Source organism: Xiphias gladius, chromosome 6 (assembly GCF_016859285.1).
Source record: "Xiphias gladius isolate SHS-SW01 ecotype Sanya breed wild chromosome 6, ASM1685928v1, whole genome shotgun sequence".
NCBI lineage: Eukaryota > Metazoa > Chordata > Actinopteri > Istiophoriformes > Xiphiidae > Xiphias > Xiphias gladius.
In genome coordinates, this window is record NC_053405.1 from 10816284 (window position 1) to 10825445 (window position 9162).

At 36.1% G+C, this 9162-nt stretch overlaps 1 pseudogene; it reads right to left on the reverse strand.

Annotated features, from left to right (window-relative positions):
• Window positions 1–4823: 4823 nt before the first annotated feature.
• LOC120790715 lies at window positions 4824–6563 on the reverse strand (annotated as a pseudogene).
• Window positions 6564–9162: the final 2599 nt, after the last annotated feature.

Here is a 9162-nt window from a genome sequence, read left to right on the forward strand (position 1 = left end):
TAGGCACCCTGCACAGTCAGTACTTAGTAACACCCCCGTTGACAAGTATCACAGCTTGGAAATGATTTTTATAGCACCTGAGAGTCTTTCAGTTCTTGTTTAAGATATTTCCGCCCATTCTTCGCTGCAAAAGGCTTCTAGTTCTGTGAGATTTTTCTAGCCGTCTTGCATGCAATGCTCTTTTGAGGTATATCCACGGATTTTCAGCTTGCACCTCTTGTGGTAGTCCATTGTTGATTTTGAGGTGTGTTTAGGATCAATATCGTGCTGTACAATCCATCCTCTTTTCATTTCATCTTTTTTACAGACGGTGTGATGTTTGTTCCCAGGATTTTTCTGGTATTTAATTGAATCCATTCTTCCCGCTGCCAGAGAAACTGGCTGAAACAAAAACATTGTTAAAATTGCAGCCATTTTTATACATGGTCCTTCAGTTTGAGACACTCAAAAGTAACCGGACAATTGACTGAAAATTAATTTAATTGGCAGGTGTGGCCTGGTCCCTCAATATTTCATGACAAATTAAGCCGATAAAATGTCTGGAGTTAGAATGTCTGGAGTTCCTAGATTTGATTTTGCACTTGGTAGCCATTCTTGGGAACTCTCAATGTGCGGTCCATATCCATTCTGTTAGGTAAAGTTACGTTTACAGTTATTGTATGAGGAAGAACATAGAAAACATAAAAAGCTGAGGTCAAAAGATGAGGAATACTGAAAATGCATTGAATTTCCTTATTAGTGACCCAATGTTGATCCTTTCCATAGCATTGTTAGAAGAATTTGGAAGGAGCTGATTTGCAGTGGTTACCTCCAAAAAATATATACAGTGTAAGGCAGATGGTCTACTTTTACATTCAATAATATAACGCACAATACTTGGATGTTTTAAAGTATGTTTTTTTTATCTATATAAGTTCTCTCTAACATGTTTTAAAGAATATACACACATACTCAATTACCACTATTTACTTTTCAAAAAAAATGGTTTTATGTTGTTTGTGTTACATATATTGCAAATATTTTCAAAAATATTTACATATGCATTTTATAATAGAGGCAGTTTTTGATGGATTGTATCGGCTACATGAAGCTTGATTAATTTCTGATCCTTTGTTTGCTTCAGTTAAAAAGAAAAGACTGTAGTCTTGCATCTGCTTCAGCTACAATTTTCAGGTGAGTGCTGCTCCTGTTTTGGGCTACTTCAGAAGTGCATTTGAACTTCAGTAATTCAGTATAGCTGATGGACAGCATTCGTTTTTTCATACTTCTCCACAATTTAACATGCATGTTAATTTTGTTTCAAAGATGTTTTGCACTTCATCTCTTTGACAGTATATATCATGATATACAGTTTTTGGAAAATTAATTTGTATTATTTTGCAAAAATCATATAAACACCCAATACTACAATAAAGCAGTCCTAGCCATTAATTTACAAAACTGCCTGCAAAGGCCTTTCCTGAGCTTTCTCAATGCAAACAGCTTGTCCTTGGAAACTTTCTCTCCTCTGTATAAAGCATTATGTGTAGACTAGCACAAGTGGAGGTATTCGGACATGACTCCATTCACATCTAAAGCATGGTGATAATCCATTCTGGCTTGTAGTACTACTTTCAGTGAATGGCGCTGCAGCATACAACGAAACAGGCTCAGTCGTACACTGTCAGCTGAGTGGTGTCAGAGAGGACGTTCCCTTGGTTTTTAAAGCCTGATGTAGGGCCCTGAGGCAACAGCATCATAGGAGCATCAACACACCCATGCAGGAGAAATCAATTTCGAAATCTCTTCTATCAAATGCCGCGGAGCAGCATTTGACTGATCCTGTGGTTTTAGTTTAACCCTTTTACATTTCTTCTTAAATTCACCTTTTAAAGGTACTTAAATATAACATGATACCCATGTGTATTATGTCAAAAATCTCAGCTCTATCTGTAATGAGGCTCCCATTTGTCCTAGAGGACTGTGTAAAGAGATAATTAGGCCCTAAAGCTGAAATGTTGAAGTCTGATTTTTGAAATTCTTCAAATCTCTTGTGAAAACATACCTTTACTCATGTGGATGAATCGTTTTGGTGCTAGAAATGGGTTTACCAGGGAAGTTCCTACTCCATTTTTCCTTTCTTCCTCCAGATCCCCACATACACCAATTCACTAAAGTGGAATGTAGGGGGTGGGGATATTGTCTCTCCTATTTCACAATTCTACAGTACACTCTACACTTGAGGAGAGATTTCCAGTAATTCAGTATAGCTGATGGACAGCATTCGTTTTTTCATACTTCTCCACAATTTAACATGCATGTTAATTTTGTTTCAAAGATGTTTTGCACTTCATCTCTTTGACAGTATATATCATGATATACAGTTTTTGGAAAATTAATTTGTATTATTTTGCAAAAATCATATAAACACCTAATACTACAATAAAGCAGTCCTAGCCATTAATTTACAAAACTGCCTGCAATGGCCTTTCCTGAGCTTTCTCAATGCAAACAGCTTGTCCTTGGAAACTTTCTCTCCTCTGTATAAAGCATTATGTGTAGACTAGCACAAGTGGAGGTATTCGGACACGACTCCATTCACATCTAAAGCATGGTGATAATCCATTCTGGCTTGTAGTACTACTTTCAGTGAATGGCGCTGCAGCATACAACGAAACAGGCTCAGTCGTACACTGTCAGCTGAGTGGTGTCAGAGAGGACGTTCCCTTGGTTTTTAAAGCCTGATGTAGGGCCCTGAGGCAACAGCATCATAGGAGCATCAACACACCCATGCAGGAGAAATCAATTTCGAAATCTCTTCTATCAAATGCCGCGGAGCAGCATTTGACTGATCCTGTGGTTTTAGTTTAACCCTTTTACATTTCTTCTTAAATTCACCTTTTAAAGGTACTTAAATATAACATGATACCCATGTGTATTATGTCAAAAATCTCAGCTCTATCTGTAATGAGGCTCCCATTTGTCCTAGAGGACTGTGTAAAGAGATAATTAGGCCCTAAAGCTGAAATGTTGAAGTCTGATTTTTGAAATTCTTCAAATCTCTTGTGAAAACATACCTTTACTCATGTGGATGAATCGTTTTGGTGCTAGAAATGGGTTTACCAGGGAAGTTCCTACTCCATTTTTCCTTTCTTCCTCCAGATCCCCCACATACACCAATTCACTAAAGTGGAATGTAGGGGGTGGGGATATTGTCTCTCCTATTTCACAATTCTACAGTACACTCTACACTTGAGGAGAGATTTCCAGTAATTCGGTATAACACACATACACACAAACATAAATAAATAAAAATCTATGAAAGACAGAGTCTCATCTGCACAGAACAGTATGATAAAAACATATCAATTCATCTATACTATTTGTAAGTGAAGCTCACTTTTATACAAGGAAATAATTTTTACATGGAGTCAACTTTTACTAATGGACAGTCAGTTTTAGTATTTTATTCTATTTTATTAATTTTCTTCTATTATTTTGGTAATCCAAAACTGCTGCAACAACCTTGGTAGCTTCAAGCCCCTCTGGTGTGGACTGAATGAAAACTGCAGTGTTTCTAAGGTGGTGGTTGGTTAGTTTCACACAAAATGTAGATGGACATACGAATTCACGAAATACGTACGGTGTGGGCAGATGACATGTCTGTCGAGCTCTCTTCTAAGCAGATAAAAGGTCTGGAGTTTATCCCAAGTGTTGAATTTGCATTTGGTAGCTGTTCATTGGAACTCTCAACATGCGGTCCAAAGAAGTGTTGATGCAAGCAAAAGAGGCCATCATTAGACTGAAAAAACAAAACAAACCTATCAGACAGATGGCAGAAGCTCTAGCAGTCAACAAATCAACAATTTGGTACATAAAATGAAGGAATGCACTGGCGAGTTTAGCAACACCAAAAGGCCTGGAAGACCATGGAAGACAAAGGGGATGGATAGATGGATAATGACCCAAAACATACTGTTAAAGCAACCCAAGAGCTTGTCAAGGCAAAGAAATGGAATATTCTTCAATGGCCATATCCGTTACCTGACCCCAACCCAAATGAGCATGCTTTTCACTTACTGAAGACAAAACTGAGGGCGGGAAGACCCACAAACAAGCAGCACCTGAAGGTGGCTGCAGTAAACGCCTGGCCAAGCCTCTCACAGGAAGAAACTCAGCAGCTGGTTTTGTCCATAGGTTCAAAAGACTTCAGACGGTTATTGACTGCTAAGGAATCTTATTCAGACTTTCTTAAAGAATTAAAGAATCTCTTCTTAAAGAATTAGGTACACTGTTTGGTTTCTTGATCATATTTCTGAGTCTGTACAGAGCTACATCTTTAAGCATTGGCATTAAAGCACTGTATGTGAAAGGCTGTGAAACACACATTTTACATGACTTGACAAGCTGCTTTTAGTTAAACATAAGGGCTCTTCTTGTCTTTTAATATCATTTTAATATTCTGGCCTAATTTAAGGAGGAGAATAACTGACGCAGTGGTAAACAGCTGCTGTTACAATTCTGAGATTTGCTGACTGATGCAGGACTTATGATGTGTTGTATGTGATATGTGATATTTCGTCATGGTGTGAGTTTAATATCAACTCATAGTTTACAATAAATAAATTAAAAGTGTACATTTAAATTGATTGTAAACACACAAAGTTCACGCAAAAAAAACAATTTAAATTCTTATATATATAAAAGAAATACACAGGAAAATATTAATCAGCTTTGTATTTATTTTTAAAACAACTGTACAGGTGTACAATGTGAAGCACGGTATCACTTACATTAAATAAATATTACCATCAGCTATTAATTTCATATTCCAGTGTTTTAGGATGGGACATCCTTGTGAGCAATATTTCAACTGCCTCAAAATCAAAGAGACAACAGCTCAAGTAAGAACACTTCCGACGTAAACAGTTCATTGATATTAATGTCAGAGATAAAAATGGAGAATTCAAACGACATGCAAGTGTTTAAAACACTGTACGATTCCCTCTGTTTAACTGCGTGTGGAAGTAAAAACTTTTCACTTCTTCATTGTTAGAGCAAGAAACTCCTTCCTGGTCTTGGGATCACCATGAAATATTCCCAGCATGACACGTGTAACAGTACTGGCGTTCATCTTCTGCACACCTCTCATCACCATGCACATGTGACTGAAAAACACAGCCAACATTGTTAAATACTGTCAAACTGAAAAAAATCATGAATTTACTATGATCTATTTATTATTTACTTTATCAAAAGTTGGAGTTGTGACATGTTCACCAAATCTAAAGTGATCAACAAACTTTCTGAATCAGCATGTGTGCTAATGAGAGTTTTGTGGCTGCAATTCCGTAAATATCGACGTTCTTTTTAAGTGAGCATACAATAAATTGCTGAAAACTCACACAGCCTCAATCACCACTCTAGCAGGCTCCAACGCTTCAGAGATGGCTGAAGCAATCTGTTTGGTTAGACGCTCCTGAACTGCGGAGAAGGTTTCACATTTAATATCACACATGAACATTTAAGAAATTAACAGATATGAAGAAATAGATTTAGTCAAGGGTGATTTTTACCTTCTCCTGCAGTAGATCTCAACAATTGTGAAACATAAAATAAATAGAATTACAGAGATGCCTATGTTTGTGTGTATGCAAGTGTGTGTGTGTGTGTGTGTGTGTGTGTGTGTGCGCGCGCGCGTGTGGAACACGGCATTTTACACGGCATTGGTTATTCTCAGGCTTACTAAAATTATTATTGTCATACAAAAGCTGCTGTTTTACGGTCACCGTACGATACAATAAAATAGTATCTGCAAAAAATATAGATATGTATCAGTAACACATGAATATCATCAATCGTTATTAATAATCATGTCAGGATTTTGAATACCTTTGTTATTAAATTACCTTGGCAAAGAAGGGCACCAGGTGATGTTCACAGAGAGAAAGACAATCAATGTCTTTGACAATCACCGTCTCTTAATGGTTTTCATCAAAGATTGCATCATTCAAGATATCTGTGTGGAGATTAAATGTTAGTTTAACATTTTGTATTAATGCTGGAGTAAATCAAAAGAAAAAGAATGACTGACAATGTGTCCATAAGTTGAGACCTAGCATTTAGCATAATATGATTATTTATGAGACCAGGACAACAGACTTTAAACATATTGTGTGACTATTAAACAGTAATTATTCAAACTGTGGGACACTTGTGACAGCCATAAATAATATATATATACATATATATAAAGAATGTCCTTTGCACATACTTCCAACAGTTTTTTGCAAAATTGTAATGGTAATAATGTGTTTTTTCTTGAGTCTTCAGATGTAAATCAAGTTTAGCACTACTTGAAGTTCTGTTGTCAGTAAGATCAACAAAAATCTAACCTCACCTTGGGTTGTTTCCTTGTAGCCTTTGGTGAGGAACTGCATGGCTTTGGCTGCACGTAGTGGTGTACGTAGAAGTCCCTCCCGGTCCAGATCCTCCCCAAGCTCACTCAGTACGGTTCTATAAGCTTTCTCGATGCAAGACAGCTTGTCTGAATCTGCAGCGTCCTTGGAGTCCTTCTCTTCTCTGCACAACCCATGATGTCTAGTCTCTGCTCTGTGCACATCTTCAGGTATTCGTCAGCTACTCCATTGATCTCCGAAGCATGGTGATACTCCATTCTGGCTTGTAGTACTACTTTCAGTAAAACACACTGCAGAATACAATGAAACAGGCGCAGTGGTACACTGTCAGTTGAGTGGTTTCAGATAATATAAAACACAACACTGAAATGTTTTCAAGTAAATTTATCTATATTTCTTATGTTTATTTCAATACATACACGCAACTACAGCTATTTACTTTTCCAAAAAATTGTTTTGATTATGTAGTTTTTGTTACATAAAGGGCAAAAATGTTCAAAAATATTTACATATGCATTTTATAATAAAGGCAGTTTTTGATGGATTGTATCAGCTGCATGAAGCTTGATTAATTTCTGATCCTTTGTTTGCTTCAGTTAAAAAGAAAAGACTGTAGTCTTGCATCTGCTTCAGCTACATTTTTCAGGTGCGGCACCAGTGCTGCTCCTGTTTTGGGCTACTTCAGAAGTGCATTTGAACTTCAGGAAATCAGTTTATCTGATGGACGGCATCTGTTTTTCATACTTCTCCACAGATTAACATGCATGTTAATTTTGTTTCAAAGAAGTTTTGCGCTTCACCTCTTTTACTTCAAAGAACTATATTATAGATTTCCCCTCTTTAACGTCACTTTCAAGTGACATTGCTTTCTTAGATTCTCATACTTGAAGACAGTGTTGATGTTTTCAGTATTAGCCATTGTCATGATATTCAACTAGCCATAACCAGTTAATGTAGGAGTGAAGCAGTCCTTTATCAAGCTATATTTAATTATATAACGCAATACAATATATGTCATGATATATAGTTTTTGGAAAATGAATTTGTATAATTTTGCTTTTAATCTTGATTTGCAAAACTGCCTGCAAAGGCCTAATACACCCGAAAATATTAAAGAGATAGCTATGGTGGTATAAGCAGAATGGCAAAATCCTACATTGACAAAATTTTGTAAAGATTTTAGGAATATAAATCAACATTATCCCCAGCATTAACCCAAGCATTACCATAAACAATCATTCCTTAAGCATTGTTTGTTTGATGTAAATTGATATTTTAGGGTAACTAAAGGCAGTTAATCCCAACAAAAAACACAATAAAAAATAATACAACACAGAAGATTTTCTATCGATTTGAAAAGGTGTAGGCTGAAGTTATGTCTGAAAGTATGCTATGAAAGTTTATTTTTAAAAGGGAGAATATGTATCTATTCATCACATGATCAGACCTCACCCAGCTGACTGTCTTGTGCTTCAGAAGAATGTTATCTACTACTTTATGTCTGGCTTCACTTCAATTTATAATATCAGAACAATAACCACATTTACTACAAATGGATGTACTAGAAGGTTTCATTAAATCTCCAAAATAGTGTAAGGCTCAGTATTAATTTTCTTATTCTACACCAACTTTTTTCCAGTCACTACTGAAAATTACATGCTTCTTAAAGGTGACAAGGAAATTTGTATTAGCAGTTTATAGCAATATTTCTTTTTTATTAACTGATTCACATTAACTCTTTAATCTTGAGAGGCACGACTGTCACAGTGCTGCTAACCAATGCATGAATACATTTTTCATTGTAATGCAAAAGTATACCATAGTCTTTTAAAGGCACTACCAATAGCAGGACATTTCAAAATATAAATATATAAATCAAAACCAAACTCTTACAAACATCTGCAAACAATCATAAATGAGGAGGAGATACCAAAAAATAAACACAAAATAATCAAATAATGAATTCATAGACTTTATACTGTAGTTTATTCCTTGCATGGTGTTAACCAAGCGTGACTGTCAGCAGATACACTCTTGGGCTGTTACACTGACAAGACCAAGTACATTTCCAGGTACGTGTCTGTTTGTTGGTTTGTTTGTTTTTTGTCTGTCAGCAGGATTGCACAAAAAACATTGAACCGATATGCAGCAAACTAGGTGGAGGGATGGGGCATGGGCCAACGAAGAACCCATTCAATTTGGGCCATATCTGGATCATTTACTATGAATGTGATTTTTTTTTTTTTTTTTTTTTTTTTTTTTGATTTATTCTATTTCGATTTATTTATTTTTTTCTCACTGAAGTTTGGTGTATGTTGTTTGACATTGGCCTTGGTGGAGGTATACGCTCTACTGAGTGCCATTATAGTAATAACGTGCAAACCCAGACTGTATTTTAGGGACTGTGCAACTACCCAAACACAAATAAAATATTTGTACATATATGTGAAGGGCTGCAACTAATGATTATTTTCATTATCGATTAATCTGACGATTATTTTCTCAATTGATCGTAGGTAGGTAGGTAGATAGAGTTCTTTATCAATGCCAAAAAGAAATGCCAGTGTCAACAGTGGCCACTTCTAATAAATCACAAAAAAAATCAGGTAATGCCAATGTTAAGTCTATAAAATGTCTGTAAAAAGTGAAAAATGTCTACCCCTGGTTCTCCGAGTCCCAGTTGATGTCTTCAGAAGTCTTGTGTTGTCCAACCAACAGTCCAAAACCAAAGATATTCAGTTTACTGTGTTATAACATAGAAAAG